The sequence below is a fragment of the Podarcis liolepis genome (assembly GCF_965112155.1).
Source record: "Podarcis liolepis genome assembly, chromosome: 1".
In the NCBI taxonomy this organism is placed as follows: domain Eukaryota; kingdom Metazoa; phylum Chordata; class Lepidosauria; order Squamata; family Lacertidae; genus Podarcis; species Podarcis liolepis.
The window spans coordinates 61,298,626-61,313,260 of NC_139554.1; the positions used below are offsets into that span (position 1 = coordinate 61,298,626).

Below are 14,635 nucleotides of genomic sequence, written 5' to 3' on the forward strand. Positions count from 1 at the left end.
CAAAGCTAAAAATTAAACCATCCCCAAAAGAAACATTTTACAACATACTGTGGTGTCGCAGTAAACGCTTTTCAATAAACCCCAGCCTGCTTATTATTATTTTTAAAGGGTATTTCTCACCCATCCCTCCTTCCCCTCCACCAGAATATTGGAAGCAGCATAAATAAGAGCTGGACCCTTCTCAACCCAAAGTCCTTGCCAATAGTTTGTAATTCAATATCTGCGTTTCAAGGCTGGGTAAACCGGTGTCAATTGTATTTGCCGTGTCGTTGTTTCAACGGCCCCCCCTTTTCCTCCGCCAGAAAAAAGTAAGCGTTAAACTTCCGTTCAGTCTATGTGGACTGATGAAATGTAGGAAATCTGTTTCTGGCGAGGAAAAAAAAAGGTTTCCCAAAGAGAGCACCAAGTAGAGAGAGAGATCAGAAGTATGAAGAGTGGCAGTAGTGCTGCTGCTGCCGGGCTGCTCAGGCGAGGAAAGCAGGACGGACTGCAAGAGAAGAGCTTTGGGGCATCGCGCACAGAAAGTGAGTGAGAATTTTTAGCAAAGGGCGAGAGAGGCGGGCGTGAAATGCTGGCTGGCTACTAATAAATAGCCGGGGAGGTGGGGGGAAGAACTCTGGTGGCCGCCGCCGAGAAACATTAACAAACATCTGACGAGGGTGGGTTTTTTTCTTTCCTTTTTTGCAGCTGATCTAAACAAGGGGAGGGCGTGTGTTTAAGTTCGCGGCGCGTTGTTCGTTCCACTGCCGCAGTTCAGTTTAAAGGAGAAGGCTGCAGAGGAAAAGAAGGGAGCCGTTTTATCCCTGTTCGGTCCGCACCTCCAGGGTTTTCTATTCTTTGTCCACCTCGCTCGCCTTGCAAGACGTTGGCGAGCAAGCGGCTCACCTTCCCAGGCACTTTGGCAAGAAGGGAACGCGCTCTCGTCCTCTCGTCCTCTCGCCCACGCGGCGGGCTTAGTCTCGCCTCGCCAAAGTTTACAAACAAGCGTGCAGCGGGAGCCTGCTTTTCTGCGAGTTGAGAACGATCGCATTTTTAGTACAAAGTTTCAAAGTTGGCAGGAAAGGGAAAGAGGGGAACGGTGCGTTGTGCGCGCCGCTTTCTTTCAAGAGTCGTCGTTTCCACTTTCCAGAGCTTGCTCGCGCTCTGCAGCAGAGCTTTTTGCGCATGAAAGTCAGGGTTGAATGCAGATAAGAGAAAGCAATCTCCGCCCCCCAATGAATGCTGGCATTGTCTTTTCCCTTAATGAACGGGCTCATCGCGTATAGAGCGAAGCACTCGCTTTAAGCCCTGTATGCGCATGAGGCGGGGAAATATTGTTGTATATACAGTATGTTCTATATCTGCAACATTGCGCCAGGAGGTAAAAGTATTGTTAAAGAAGCTAAGTTCAGATTTCTTTAGCGATCTGCAGAAACGAAGGGGGCGGGGCGGGTGGATCTAGAAGATCGTCAGAAGAAGAGCTCCATCCAAGGTGGGATGGAATACAAGGATTTCTGCAAATTAGATTTTTGTAGCCGGTCCAAAGAGGGATAAATAACTAGGCACCTGGCGTTTCTTCGCACACCCTCCTGGATCCACTGGGGTCTTGGCCATCATACGGTTGTATGGGGGGAATATTCAGTTTGAGCCTGGATATTCACTAATCAGTGCCTGACAGCCTACTCAAGTCTCCTTGAGGGCTATAGGTAAGTGTGGCTAGGACTGCAGCGTAATTCTAGGCACGCCTTCTCCGAAGTGCCACTCGTGATCAGCAGGACTGCTCCCTTGGTGAGTGTGTGTAGGATTGCAGTGTAGGAGGATTACGCAGGGCGTTTCACCCTGCCCTGTTGCACCGATTTGAGGCGGTTCCGTTCAGACTGATAGCCCGCCACGTCTAGGACGTTGGGGTTCGGGTAGCAGGCAAAGCAAAATAAGTAACTGCGAATGAAGGAACGCAGAAACGATCGTTCATGAAACAGAACATCTACAGGAAATCTTCCGCCTTCTGCCGCAGGGCTAATCACGCTGTGTGCAAAAAAGAAATATAGTTACTTTTTTAAAAAATGCATTGTTCTCTGGAAACATCCGCAGTGAGCGTTGCAGCAAGTGTTGGCGGGGGCGGGGTCGCTGGGCAGAGCGCTTCCCTCGCTTAACTGCGGATCTGGAGGTTAACCCTGTCCAGCCCCGCTGGGACAGCGCTTTAAGGCCCAGCCCTCCCCGCTCCTTCCACGGCCGACCCCTCCTCCAACTCCCCTGCGGTGAAGAGAGATACAGACAAGCGAGCGAGACAGGCTCTCTATTCTTGATGTGTTTTGCAGGGGATCAGGTTACCGCCGGGCTTCTTCAGACTGCTGCTGCCCCCCACCCGCTCGAAAAATGATCGAAGCTCTTTCCCGGAGCGGGCGGGGGGGTCGGGGGGACGGGATCGGGGGAGGAGAACTTTCCCCACTCCGTGGGGAGGGTTTTGCCTCCCCTGGCTTTGGATAGGAAACGCAGGGAGCTTGTCTCTCTCTCTGCACCGCCCCCCCGCTCCTCCTCCCTGCCTTTCCCGTCGCATTGCAGGTTTACCCCACCTTCTAACGCAGCTCTGCGTAGCTTCGCATTTGCCATCATGCACATGAACTGCAAGGAGGAGGGGGGAGCGGGGGAGATTTTTTAAATGATTATTATTATCAGCCTTTCTCCAAAAAACACATTAAATATTGGATCAGGGCTTCGATGATGGCGATCCGACGGCGTGCCAGTTGTGATGGGCTTTGTGGCGGGCTGTGACTGAATGGGAAGCTCGCTGGCCTCCTGCAAGGCTGTTTGGAGGGGCCGTAGAGCGGCATGGGGGGGGGGAACTAGGCGCGCCTGCCTTGCCGAGGTTTCGGGCCCTGCAGGCGCAACGCTGATCGGAGGAGCGGGGCGGGTGGGTAGAGGTCGGTCGGTCTCATCTAGACTCCTTAGGGAGCGGCAGGGAAAGCAACAGGTTTGCTGTTAATGGTGGGATGGAAACAGATGCTAGCGTTGCAGTGGGCTTCCTGGTGGATAGTATCTCCCCAGGACCTCCTTTCATAGCAGGGTTCACCTCTAGAACATGCTGTAGAGTAATGGAGAAGGCTTAATAACACCAGAAAGCGGTCACACCAATCGTCCATCAGGCTCTGGATTGCCTGCACGGATTGGCAGTTGCTCTCCAGGGTTTTAGGCAAGAAGTCTTCCATAGCCCTCTCTGGAGGCATGGGGTAGCCAGAATTTATGTTGGTCGGGGGGAGAGAGGACCAAGCTATCGAGACTCCATTGGTCAGTTTAAGTATTTTTATTTATTTACTTGATTTAGGGGGGCAGCTGCCCCCTGCACACCCCTGGCTATGCCCATGCCTGGAGCTGCTAGGGATTGAATTGTTACCAGGGACCTTCTGCAGGCAAAGCAAATGCTCCACTACAGAGCTGTGATCCCTCCCACAATGAGCTACACATCATTTCCTTTCTCCACCAATCCCTGGGTTCTGAGCCTTCTTCCCCTGTTAGTTCCCCAGCGGGTTCCTCCCACCATTCCTCTGTGGCCAACCAGTCCATGGCAATCTTTCTCTTCTATTTCACTGAAGTTCTGGGCCACGTGGGAGCAGCTTACGAGACTCAGTTGTGGTGTAGTGGTTAGAGTGCTGGACTAGGAACTTGGAAGACCAGGGTTCAAATCACCACTTGACTATCTGAAGTGACCTTGGGTCAGTCGCTGCCTCTCAGTCTAACCTACCTCTCAGAGTTGTTGTGGGGATAAAATGCAGAGCATGGGAAGAACCATGTATCCTACCTTGTGCTCCTTGGAAGAAAGATGGGAGAGAAATGTATTATCTGTAACAATAAGCTCCTGCTGTAGCTTCTACCTGAGCCACCATCACCTCTACCAATGGCGTTGCCAAGTCTGGTAATATGGCAACCATGTTTCTGGCCTCCTCTCTCTGTAGTGACCCAGGTCTTCTGGTTGTGATGTCTCAAAAAATGATGTCAAAAAAAGGCAATAAAATTGGAAAAGAGTTCAGCGCAGCTTCCCTGCAATGGTTGACTTTTAAAATTTAGAAGGGCCAAGTTGGCCAAGAAGGAACAGCATACATTTATAAAATTATGCATGGTGAGACAGAGTCCCCCCCCCTTAGAATACTAGAATTGAAAGTAATCCAGTGGAACTGTCAGGATTGGGAAAATTAAATATTCCATACATCATACCATTAAACTATGGCCTACTCTATGAGAAGATGTGGATACCGCTTTCAAGTTAGAGAAGAGGATCAGACAAATTTATGTAGGAGAATAAATCAGTTGATTCTAGCTAAGAGAGGTATTTGCAACTTCCCAGTTCAGAAGTGGAATTCACTGAACTCCAGTTGCAGCAGCAAAATAACAGAATAGAGGTGTTACCTGGTTCTGTGCTTCCCAGAGGTATCTGGTTGGCCACTGGGACTAAGGCTGTTCTTATGTTCTCACATGATCTGAGTAGCATGGGAATAAGATGCTGGTAAATGGCTCTGTGCCATGAACGTAGCAGTAGAAGAGACCCGCAAATTGTAGGAGCCAACTAGGACAGCCTGACCATGTGATTATCACATCATCACTGCCCTGTAAGGTTGCTTCAAATGTTATGAAAGGTGCAGGTTAAATCTTTGAATTCAAAGATGTGATTTGAAGCTAACTTAAAACCAAACATGAGGGTTGTGCTCTGGATTCAGCAGAAACTAATTCCTGAGTCAGATTGTGTGGGGTGTATTATCACTGAAGCAGTCAAGCACATTTTCCTGTTGCCTAGAGTGGACACACAGGGAGATGTGGCTCCAGACAGGGAGGACTTCCTCTCATACCTGCTCTGAAGCCTCCTCCCACCCCCGTGTGTGACCAGGTAGATGGGTGTGACCCTAGCAGACCCTACAAAAGGGCTAGCCATGTAGCCATCTTCCTCCCTTTTTGGACTCTCTTGCTCTTTTGCCATCTTCCTCTCTTCTGGCTCTTAGCACATGGATGGAAGTCACAAGGTAGAAAATCTGAGGCATAGCTCAAACTTCTTTTCTCTACAAATGTAACTGTAACCACAAGAAAAAAGCCTGGCTTCAGAATACTACTGTGAACTGAATGCAAGTAAACTTTACTCTTACTTTTAAACAAGACTGTCGTACTATTATTATTTTAAGAGGGAAATAAAAGGGGAAACTTACCAGGAACAAGCCAGACTGGATTGCTCAGCTTAAATGATTCTAACAAATCCATCAACTTGCTTCCAGCAATCTTCAAGGGAATGTGGTCTGCTGCTTGCTCACTAGGGTGAGTGAGGAGGGATAATATTTAATCAATATATCCTCTCCTACATTCTCACAGATTGAGCCTACTGAATTAAGATTCAGGCCTTGGATGAGGTCTGGTTGAGACAGCCACCAATTCCTGCAGATTGGGTTGGATGACACAGAGGGAACTGGGGCTGTCCAGGGATGGGCTATCGGGCAAGCAGAAGAGGAATGCATCAGGAGTGCTATGAAAGGCCAAGACCTATCTGACTGCTGTCTGGGTCTTTCATGGGAGATGGGAGGAGCCCAATGCAGCTTGACTCTCCTTTTTGCCTGATGCCCCGCAGGATCAATACCTCCACTCAACACCTGTTGTGATCTTGCATGGTGCAGGGCTCTTCTTTGTGGGTGCCTTCCCTGCAAGGCCGTCTTAAGGGTATCTGGTGCCATGGTGCAAAAATCCCTCCAGCATGCCCCCACCCACATTTCCCTCCCGGCAGGCAGGCTGGAGGGTGGCTCCTCCAGCAGGGAGGAGGCTCTGGGCGCAGTAGAGGGCAGCAGGGCAGAGGGCAGCAAGCTGTTGCTGGGAGGTGCCACGTCCAGCCTCTTCTCTTCCTTGGCACCCTTCAGAACTTGGCACCGTAGTGCCCTATGCCACTAGCCCCTATGGGTAAGACGCCCCTGCTTTCCTGCAAAGGAGCTGCTTCAGAAGCAGCACTCTGCAGGATCTATGCCTCCACTCAACAACTGTTGCATGGTCCTGCAATTGGTCCTGCATGGTGTTTCCCTGGATGCAAGCCACTTGTGAAGCAGCATCCTGAAGGCTCAATTCCTCTTCACAACAGCAAGCTTGCAAAGGAGCATGCTGCACAACTTAACCCCCATCCTTGATCGGGAGGGAAGGAGAAGGAGTTGCAGCAGCATCTTCCCCTCCCAAGCATATGTTTAACTCATTTGGGATTGGATTTTTGGGGGGCAGGTGGTCCCTGGGTTGACCCAGATGGCCCCTTCTGGATCAGAGCCTGGTGGCAGATAGGGAGGGGGCAGCTTGAGCATGGAGGTTTCCCTTTTTCTAAATAGAATATTTGTGCCAGGCTGAAGTCCTTGGTTTGGTTGACTGCAGTGTGCCAAGGTGAAATTAAAACTTGTGGTCTGAACAAATGAACTGCAGGATCCAGAGTGCAGACTCATAGGTTCAATGGTGCCGTTGTCGTTCCAGTATCTGCATAGTCCAATATCCACTATAGCAGTCAGAAATGCAGAACTGGATGTGAGACATGTTGCATTTCACACTGTTTGACAATCCTTGGATCTTGGGAAACAGGAATCATCCGAGGCAGAGAGAAATATACCTGTGCTTGCAGCATGCAAACTGTATTTCATTGCAGTTCATTAAAATTTTTTTTTAAAGCATTCCCAAGACTGAACAGACTCAGATTGTCCAAGTTAATCACTCCATTCCATGTGTAAAACCTTCATTTTTTTGTCAAATCTTTTTTTGTTAAGTTTTACATTGCAAATTAAAATTCAAACCTTAAACATGAACATAATCATTTAGAACAGGTTTCCTCAACCTCGGCCTTCCAGATGTTTTGAGACTACAATTCCCATCATCCCTGACCACTGGTTCTGCTAGCTAGGGATCATGGGAGTTGTAGGCCAAAAACAGCTGGAGGGCTGAGGTTGAAGAAGCCTGATTAAGGATTCCCTGAATCCTTCAACTCCCCTCTGTCCTTCCATGGTTACCATTGTCAATCTTTTCCCAACTGCTTCTCTTATTTTCTCTCTATTTTTTTTAAATAGTCCATTTTAACCATAGCTTATAATACATTACAAGCATTACTCAAATCCTGCCAAAGTTTTTAGTTGTTTACAGTGTTCTCTTAAATACATTATAATCCCCCCCCCCATTCCTTCTCAAAGTTCTTCTCTTTCTGGTTTCTGACTTTCCTGGTCTGTTTCGCCATTTCGGCATAGTCCATCATCTTCATCAGCCATTCATCTCTAGTCAGGACTTTGTCTTCTTTCCATCCCTGGGCCAGTAATATCCGCACTGTTGTCATTGCATACATAAATAATCATTTCTGCTTCTTTAGTATCTCTGCACCTAAAATTCCTAATAAAAAAGCCTCTGTTGTGTTTTTTTTACAAACATTATTTTAAACACGTTTTCAACTCATTATAAATCATTTCTCAGAATGCTTTTGTTATCTTGCACGTCCACCACATGTGGTAGAACATGCCTTCCTTCTCCTTACATTTCCAAGAAATATTTGAAGCAGTGGTATACATTTTTGCTAATTTTACCGACATTAAATACTATCGGTACATCATTTCCATACATGTGCTAGACTTTCCTACCAGGAGAGACAGTCAAATACAGTGGCACCTGTAGTTGCGAACTGGATCTGCTCCGGAGGCCCGTTCGCGACCTGAAAGGAATGCAACCTGCGTCTGTGTGGGTCGTGATTCGCCAGTTCTGCGCATGCGTGTGACGTCATTTTGTGTGTCTGTGCATGTGCGAGCGGCGAAACCCGGAAGTAACCCTTTCTGATACTTCCGTGTTGCCGCGGGACGCAACCTGAAAACGCCCAACCTGAAGCAGACATAACTGTATCCTGATCCACACTGACTCCCTTACTGTCAAACAGTTCTACGCTGATCTTGGTAAAACTACTGAAGAAAAATGAATTTGGAAGTTCTCAGGCTTTTAATGACCAGCTGCAAAAAGATAAATATATTTGCTAATTTCTTTTGGTGTTGGCTTCCAACCCACAAGACTTACATAAGTATTAAGCCTCAGTGTGCAGCCATGTGCCAGGTTCCTGTCCCACTGTGCTTTAAGCACCCCATGCACTTTGTATCAAATGTATTCATAACACAAAGGACAAAGGCTGCTTGTGAACTGGAGTTTACTTTATCAGAATAGATCACATTTTGATGTAAGCCCTTAAAAATTCTAATTGATTAATGAGTTTCAGATGGCGGTTCGCCTTCTTCCTCCCCACTCCTCCTTCCCTTTAACATGTGCAGCATGCTTCCAGCTAATCTGGGAGAGTTCCAGAACTCTGGGCTAAATTGGTTGCAGTATGGTTTATATGGATAATAAAATAACTAGAGAGAAAAGATTGAATTTCCTTGCAGAAATATAATTGTTCTTGCTGAATATGAGCGAGCTTATGTGTTATCCAGTTATTTGTTATTGTTGTGGGAGGGGAAATAACCATTAAGATTATCCATCTTGTGTACCCTCAATGTAGTTAGAGTTAATTTGTATTTTCTTATATTTTATTCTCTGGCGTAGCCTAAGTTCCAAGGATAACTTGAGCAGCAGGCTCTTAGTAAAGAGTATTCTAGTTCTTCAGTGGCTGCACAGATGCCATATTGTCTTCCACTCTCAGTATAAGGTGGTGGAGTTGATCTATAACCAATTTTTGCTCAGTGTAGGGATGGAAAAAAATGTCAATTTTGTGGGAATGTTCTGGGGTGCAGGAGAGGATATATTGACTAATTATATCCTTATCCAACTTGTACTAACAAGTTCCCAAAATATCAGCAGAGTTTATAGACATTCCCCTTTTGTTCGCAACGGTAACGTGTGCACAGGTTCGCTAGAACCTCTAAAATAATTACTCTGGTAATTTTCCCCTTTGTTCCCTCTTAAAATACAAGACACAACACAGTCTTTATAAAAGTATAAAAGAGTTTACTCACGATCTGTTCACAATATGATCCCAGACGGCAGACAGGCTTAAAAAGTTACATATACTTAGAATCTATCTTGTTGCAAGATAGTCCTTATCTCCTCTCTTGGCTGGAGCCAAGAGAGCATCCTTACATGCTTCCTCATCGAAGGAAAAATGGCAGAGAGAGAGAGATGGCTGCCTGCCCTGTGCTTTTGTCATTACCTGCACAGGTGAGGCCACACCCACCTCTGGTCACATGTGGAGGAAGTCCGTCCCCAGGAAGTTTACCTGCTTGCTGGACAGACATCCCTCCCATGTTCTAACATGTACACTCTAGGAATGTTGTCATTGACTGCTCCTGTGTTTACATCCCACAAATTTCAGTTCTCTAAAGTTCTCATTTCCCTAGTATTAAATTCAGTCCTCAACATTGTCACATTTTTTTAAACCCTCATGAAAATTTGTCAGCATTTTAATGTGCATTCCTCCTAATAAACATATTTTTGTATGCATTTTTAACTAATGGAGACATGTCCCTGATTGTCTTGTATCTTACTTTGGTACTAGGCCCCCCCTTCAGGGGCCAATGGAATAACTTTTTTTTACCTTTTGGGACCTCCTTTTTCCATTGGAACCCTCCCACCTCCTTAATGAAGATCGGGGGGGGGGGTTGCTTCATAGGGCTTCTTCGAAGGAACAGTAGTTGCTTCCTGTTCCTAAGGAGCCCCACCTAAGAGGAGCCACTTTAAATTTAAGAAAATTAGAAAATGTGCCTCTATTTCAGCAGGTTTTCAGTTACTGATGTTTGCCTCTGCTGTTTTGTACTCCCAGTATTATTCTTTCCTAACATTTCTAGTATTATTTATATGGGTTTGTGTTTCTGCGTTTCTGTATTTATGACAGTGTCATAGTATGCTTTTGGTGCTTTTTGGCAGAAAACTATTACAACTGCTAGAAATAAATAAAGGTCTGGCTTTAATTCTGTTCGCTAAGAAAGTCTAACGTTTTGAGATTCTCATCTTCCATTTCCCTCTGCCTACCCAACAGGGTCTCTGATAACTTAATATAGCATAAGGGGCTGCCTTATATTGAGCCAGCCAAATGGCCCATGCGGTCTGGTGCTGTCTTTTCTGTCTGGCAGCAGCTTAGCGAGGTCTAGTAAAGAGATTGGAAACCTTCGGCCCTTTAGATGCCATTAGACTACAACTCCCATCATATCTGACAAATGGGGTTGATAGGGATTAGAGTGTAACAACATCTGGAAGGCCACAAGTTCCAGAATCACTTGGAACATACAGAAAAGCTCCAATAAAATTAATAAAAGCCACCAACTTAAAAACATCTTGTGCTGTTATCGTTTAAGAATTATTGGACACCAACATTTTATTCGGTCCTGGAAAGAATAAATGTGATGCAGTCCCTGCTGAGATGTTTGGGATTGAACCAGGGCCCTGCTGCCTATGCTCTATCACTGAGCTGCAGCAATCCTCTCTCTTGTTCTGTGTGCCTCGGCTTATCAAACTGCTTGTTCTTCTCGCTAGTCAGCTTTCCTGGGCCATCATTCCACTCTCCATCTATTGGTTTTCTTCACTCAGGCTTTGACCTGCAATGGATCTGCCTCTGTTACTCCACTCCCTTCCTGGACATACTACTTCCTGTGTGCTCAGCTACCTATGGCTCCGATTTACAGTAAATAAACATAGCCATTATGGCTAGTAGCCACTGACCGCCCGAGACGCCATGATGTTATTTGCATCAAAGTACCTCATGTGAAAGTTATAACTGGGGTTGCATCTAAATTTTTGGACTGAATCCAAGGTGATGTGTACACGTTGCCTAGATGCGTAACTTGCTCTTAGAAGCAAAACCTTGGTTTGTTCATCATTAGGAGCTGTTGGCAATGTTATCCTGCCTGCGTAAGCCTCCGTTTGTGTGGAGATTCAAATCTCCTTACAATAATAATTACATTAGCTAATCTATATACATTGTGTGAGCACAATGTAAGTACTGTTTTATGAATATCGGACCCCCACGTCTCTCTCATTTCCAGCAACCTTCTTGGCAAGTTGCGGCATAGAACTGCAAAATGTGTGATTTTTCCTCATTTCTGTTTGAAAAGAAATCCATCAACGCTGCGAACCAAACCAGGAGGGAGACAAAGAGTCAGAAGAGTTTTGCTCTTTTCTAATGCCCTTTCTGTGTTAATGAGAACTAGCAGGGATAGCAGAAACTTATGTTAGACCCGGCTGAACTTCACTTTGGCTTCTGATCCCTCTCTGCTCATTTCTTTCCAAAATGGATGCTCTCCAGCGTTGTTACTGTGCAAGCCAAAGATTCTCTGCACTTGCAGCTGGTACCCCCCTCTGTTTAATTAGTGTGGTTGCTGCTGTGCTGCTGTGCAGCTTTTAGTCACTTTCTGAAATGGATCTCTTCTTGTTTTCCCCCAGTGGCATATAACTAGGGCTGGCCAGTCTAGCGTCTGCTTGACACACAACCTTGACAGGACTGTACCGTGGCCTCAAAAGTCCATGCACCATATTTACAGTTATTAAAGCAATCTTAAATTATGTAAACTTTCCCTCTTTGACAGTTTAGAGACTGATTAGAGATATGTTCAAGGCAGACGATGAAAAGCAAAGCTTGCTGGGAGGCTCAGTTCAGGCCACCGGCCAGGCAGAATGATACAGTTGCAGCTGTTGCTCACTACTGTGAGCTGGGTTCATTGCAGGGAATCACCACAGCAGTACTTTTAAAAGGCACGCAGCCAGTCTCCACTCGCTTAATCACAATAAATGGTTCAGAGGAAGGATAGCTCTGGCAGGTGCAATAGTGTTCTACTTCTTAAAGTAATGGGATTCTAGTCCACAAGGAATCTTGCAGCCTCAAATATTATGAATTGCATTCCAAAAGATTGACCCTTAAAAGCTATTTATTATATGGTCCTTGTTTTGGGGTGTACATTCAATGCAATCTGAGCCTCCAATCTGCCCCCATTTAGCCCAGTATTGCCTAATCTGGCTTTCTGCCAGAAATATTTGCTTTCACCTGCTATTAGGTCTTTAAAAAAACAACAAACAAAAAACTGGAAGTGCCAGCATTTGAATCTGCGACCCAATAGGCATGCAAACCATGCACTCTGTTTTTCAGCTATGGTCTTTCTAGTGGGATAACCTGGAAAATGCTTCTGCGATCCACACAGAATTGACTAAGGGCCCATTTCACTGCACATTTAAGGTGGGATCATATCACTTTAAAGATTCATGAATCCAAAGAATCCAGGGAGATATAGTTTTGACACTCAACACCCTTAACAAACTTCATTTCCCAGGATTCTTTGGGGGGAAGCCATGCCTTTTAATATTATGCTTTAAATATATACTGCAGGTGTGGCCTAAACCTGTAATGTTCCACTTCTGCTGGTCTAATACTCCAATTTATGGACAAATGTAACCCAGATTAGTTGATAGTTTATGCCAATACCACATCCTCCCTTGGTTGAGGAAGTGGATGCTGTCTACCCCACCCTGATTGATACGACTTGTGCTTTTATAGTTTGACAAATGGTGGAGGCCAGGGCTGCGTAGTGGCTAAGAATGTGAAGTAGGAAGTCTCTGGCTGAAATCTGTCATGAGGGACACAGCTGGCATTAAAAATGCCACCTCAGCTTCATCCCTCCCCTTTCCTGTTTGCGGTATAGAGATAACAATACCGGGCCAGTTTACAGCATTGTTTGAAGGATCACAATGTATAGGAAAAGCTTTGAACACTCAAAAGTGCTATTTAAATGTTAACATTCATTACAGTTCAGATTAGCGGGTGATGGATAACACAACATTCAGCTTGTTGTAGTTTGTGCATTATGATTGGTTTTGTAAGATTCACCTTTGATACAATGAGAAAGTGCCTGAGCAAGAGGTAGTTACTTAGCATTGGGGGTGATAAATAGTGAAATACTGTTCATGTCTATTTAAAAGTAAGTTCAACTGGATTCACAGCAATGGGACTTACTCCCAGGTAAGTAGGTATAGGAGTGTGATGTAAGGTACCAAACCTATGTCATTGGTCACTGCATACGTAGGACTAAATTGAAAAGATAATTTGCACATTATCTGCTGTTACCAAGTCCTTGAACAAACCAGTTTCTTCCACCCGTATGTGGTTTTAATCCACAGTTGATATGATTATTTATTTATTTTTTAAAAAATATCTTGCAAATTAGTGCCAACAAAAAACAACCACCACAACCCAACTTGGATGCATGATAGCAAATGGTCACCTGACCTCTCTTGCTTACCCCTGGCGATTACTGACAAACATCAGCAGACAGTTTAAATTACTGGGCTGGCAAGCTACTGGGCTGAGCTACAATACACAGAAGACTAAATGCACTACTGTCTAGCAACATAAAAACCTCACTGTTTGGTGGGAGTGAATGGGGAGGAATGCAACCTTCCAGCTTGTTGAAACTGTTACATGCCATTAGGTGTACTGTAAACTATCCTGCCCCAAATCCTTTACTCAGACAATAAGGCTAAGAATTAGAGATGCTTTGTTACTATCCGAGAGGTGGGGCGGAGGGAAAGAGAGGGAACACATGGCATAAATAGGAGGTGCAGCTCAACTGTGTGTAAATAAAGTCCTGTTCCCAGTAAAACTCCATTGTGAAGGAAACATGAAGAGGGGCCTGTTACTGAAGTATTAAGACACTGAAGAGGTAAGTATGTCAAGGGAGGGTTTTTAATGTTTGAGGTTTTTCCTGTGCTTTAACATTTTGTTGGAAGCAGCCCAGAGTGACTGGGGTGACTCAGTCAGATAGGCAGCATATAAATAGGAAAGTTGTTGTTGTTGGTCTTTATTTGCTGGATTGAGGTAGTTCATCATATGTCACAACTTCTCTAGAAGCATACCGTCTTTACCTAAGTGTGTAATGTGTTTATTTTTGAGAAGTCCTATTCATCTTAAAATCCAGAACCACATGAGGGTATTCTGCAGTTTGATCTTGAAATTCATCATAGAATCATAGAATTGTAGAGTTGGAAGGGACCTAAGGGTCATTTAGTCCAACCCCCTGTAATTCAGGAATATGCAGCTTCTCCAGATGGAGATCAAACCTGTGACCTTGGTGGTATCAGCACCATGCTCTAACCAACTGAGCTAACCAGTGTCATGTGCTTGCCAGTTTCCTGAGTGGTTCCACTGAAGATCTGAGCATATAAGGGAGCATATAAGCAAGTGGATGTGGACAAGCAAGATTGGGGTTGAAATCCCTGCTTAGTTGTAGTGAATGACCTTGGGTTGTTGTGAGGATAAAGGTGGGTGAACTCACATGCATGCTCTCTTCGGCTCTTTGAGATATGTGATAATAAGAACATTGGAAGAGTCCTCATGGACTAATGGCCCTTCTAGTCTGGCATCCTGTTTCCCATAGTGGCTAACCAGATGCCTATGGGAAGCCCACAAGCAGAACGTGAGCACAGTAGCTTTCTCCTCACTCATATTGCGCAGCAACTGGTATTTGGAAGCATGCCACCGTCATCTCTTGCAGCCTTATCCTCCATGAATTTGTCTCTCCCTCTCTTAAAGTTATCTAAGTTGGTGGCCATCACTACATCTGGTGGGGGCAAATTCCATACTTTAACTATGTGTTGCATGAAGACATGATTTCTTTTACCTGTCCCAAATCTTCAAACATTCAGCTCCATTGAATAACTTCCA

The 14,635-nt window shown here is 45.3% G+C and overlaps 1 protein-coding gene across 8 annotated transcripts in view; it reads left to right on the forward strand.

Moving 5' to 3' along the window:
* Positions 1–246: 246 nt before the first annotated feature.
* GAS2 (growth arrest specific 2) overlaps positions 247–14,635 on the forward strand; it is a 115,415-nt gene continuing 101,026 nt past the window's right edge. For 3 of the 8 annotated variants that reach the window (XM_083465404.1, XM_083465407.1, XM_083465403.1), the window contains exon 1: positions 247–524. The gene's annotated coding sequence lies outside the window, so the exon portion shown is untranslated. Of the gene's footprint in view, positions 525–1,470; positions 1,686–13,436; positions 13,635–14,635 lie in introns of those variants that run through there. The other 5 variants (XR_014517072.1, XM_083465402.1, XM_083465406.1 and 2 more) reach the window with 3 other exon arrangements.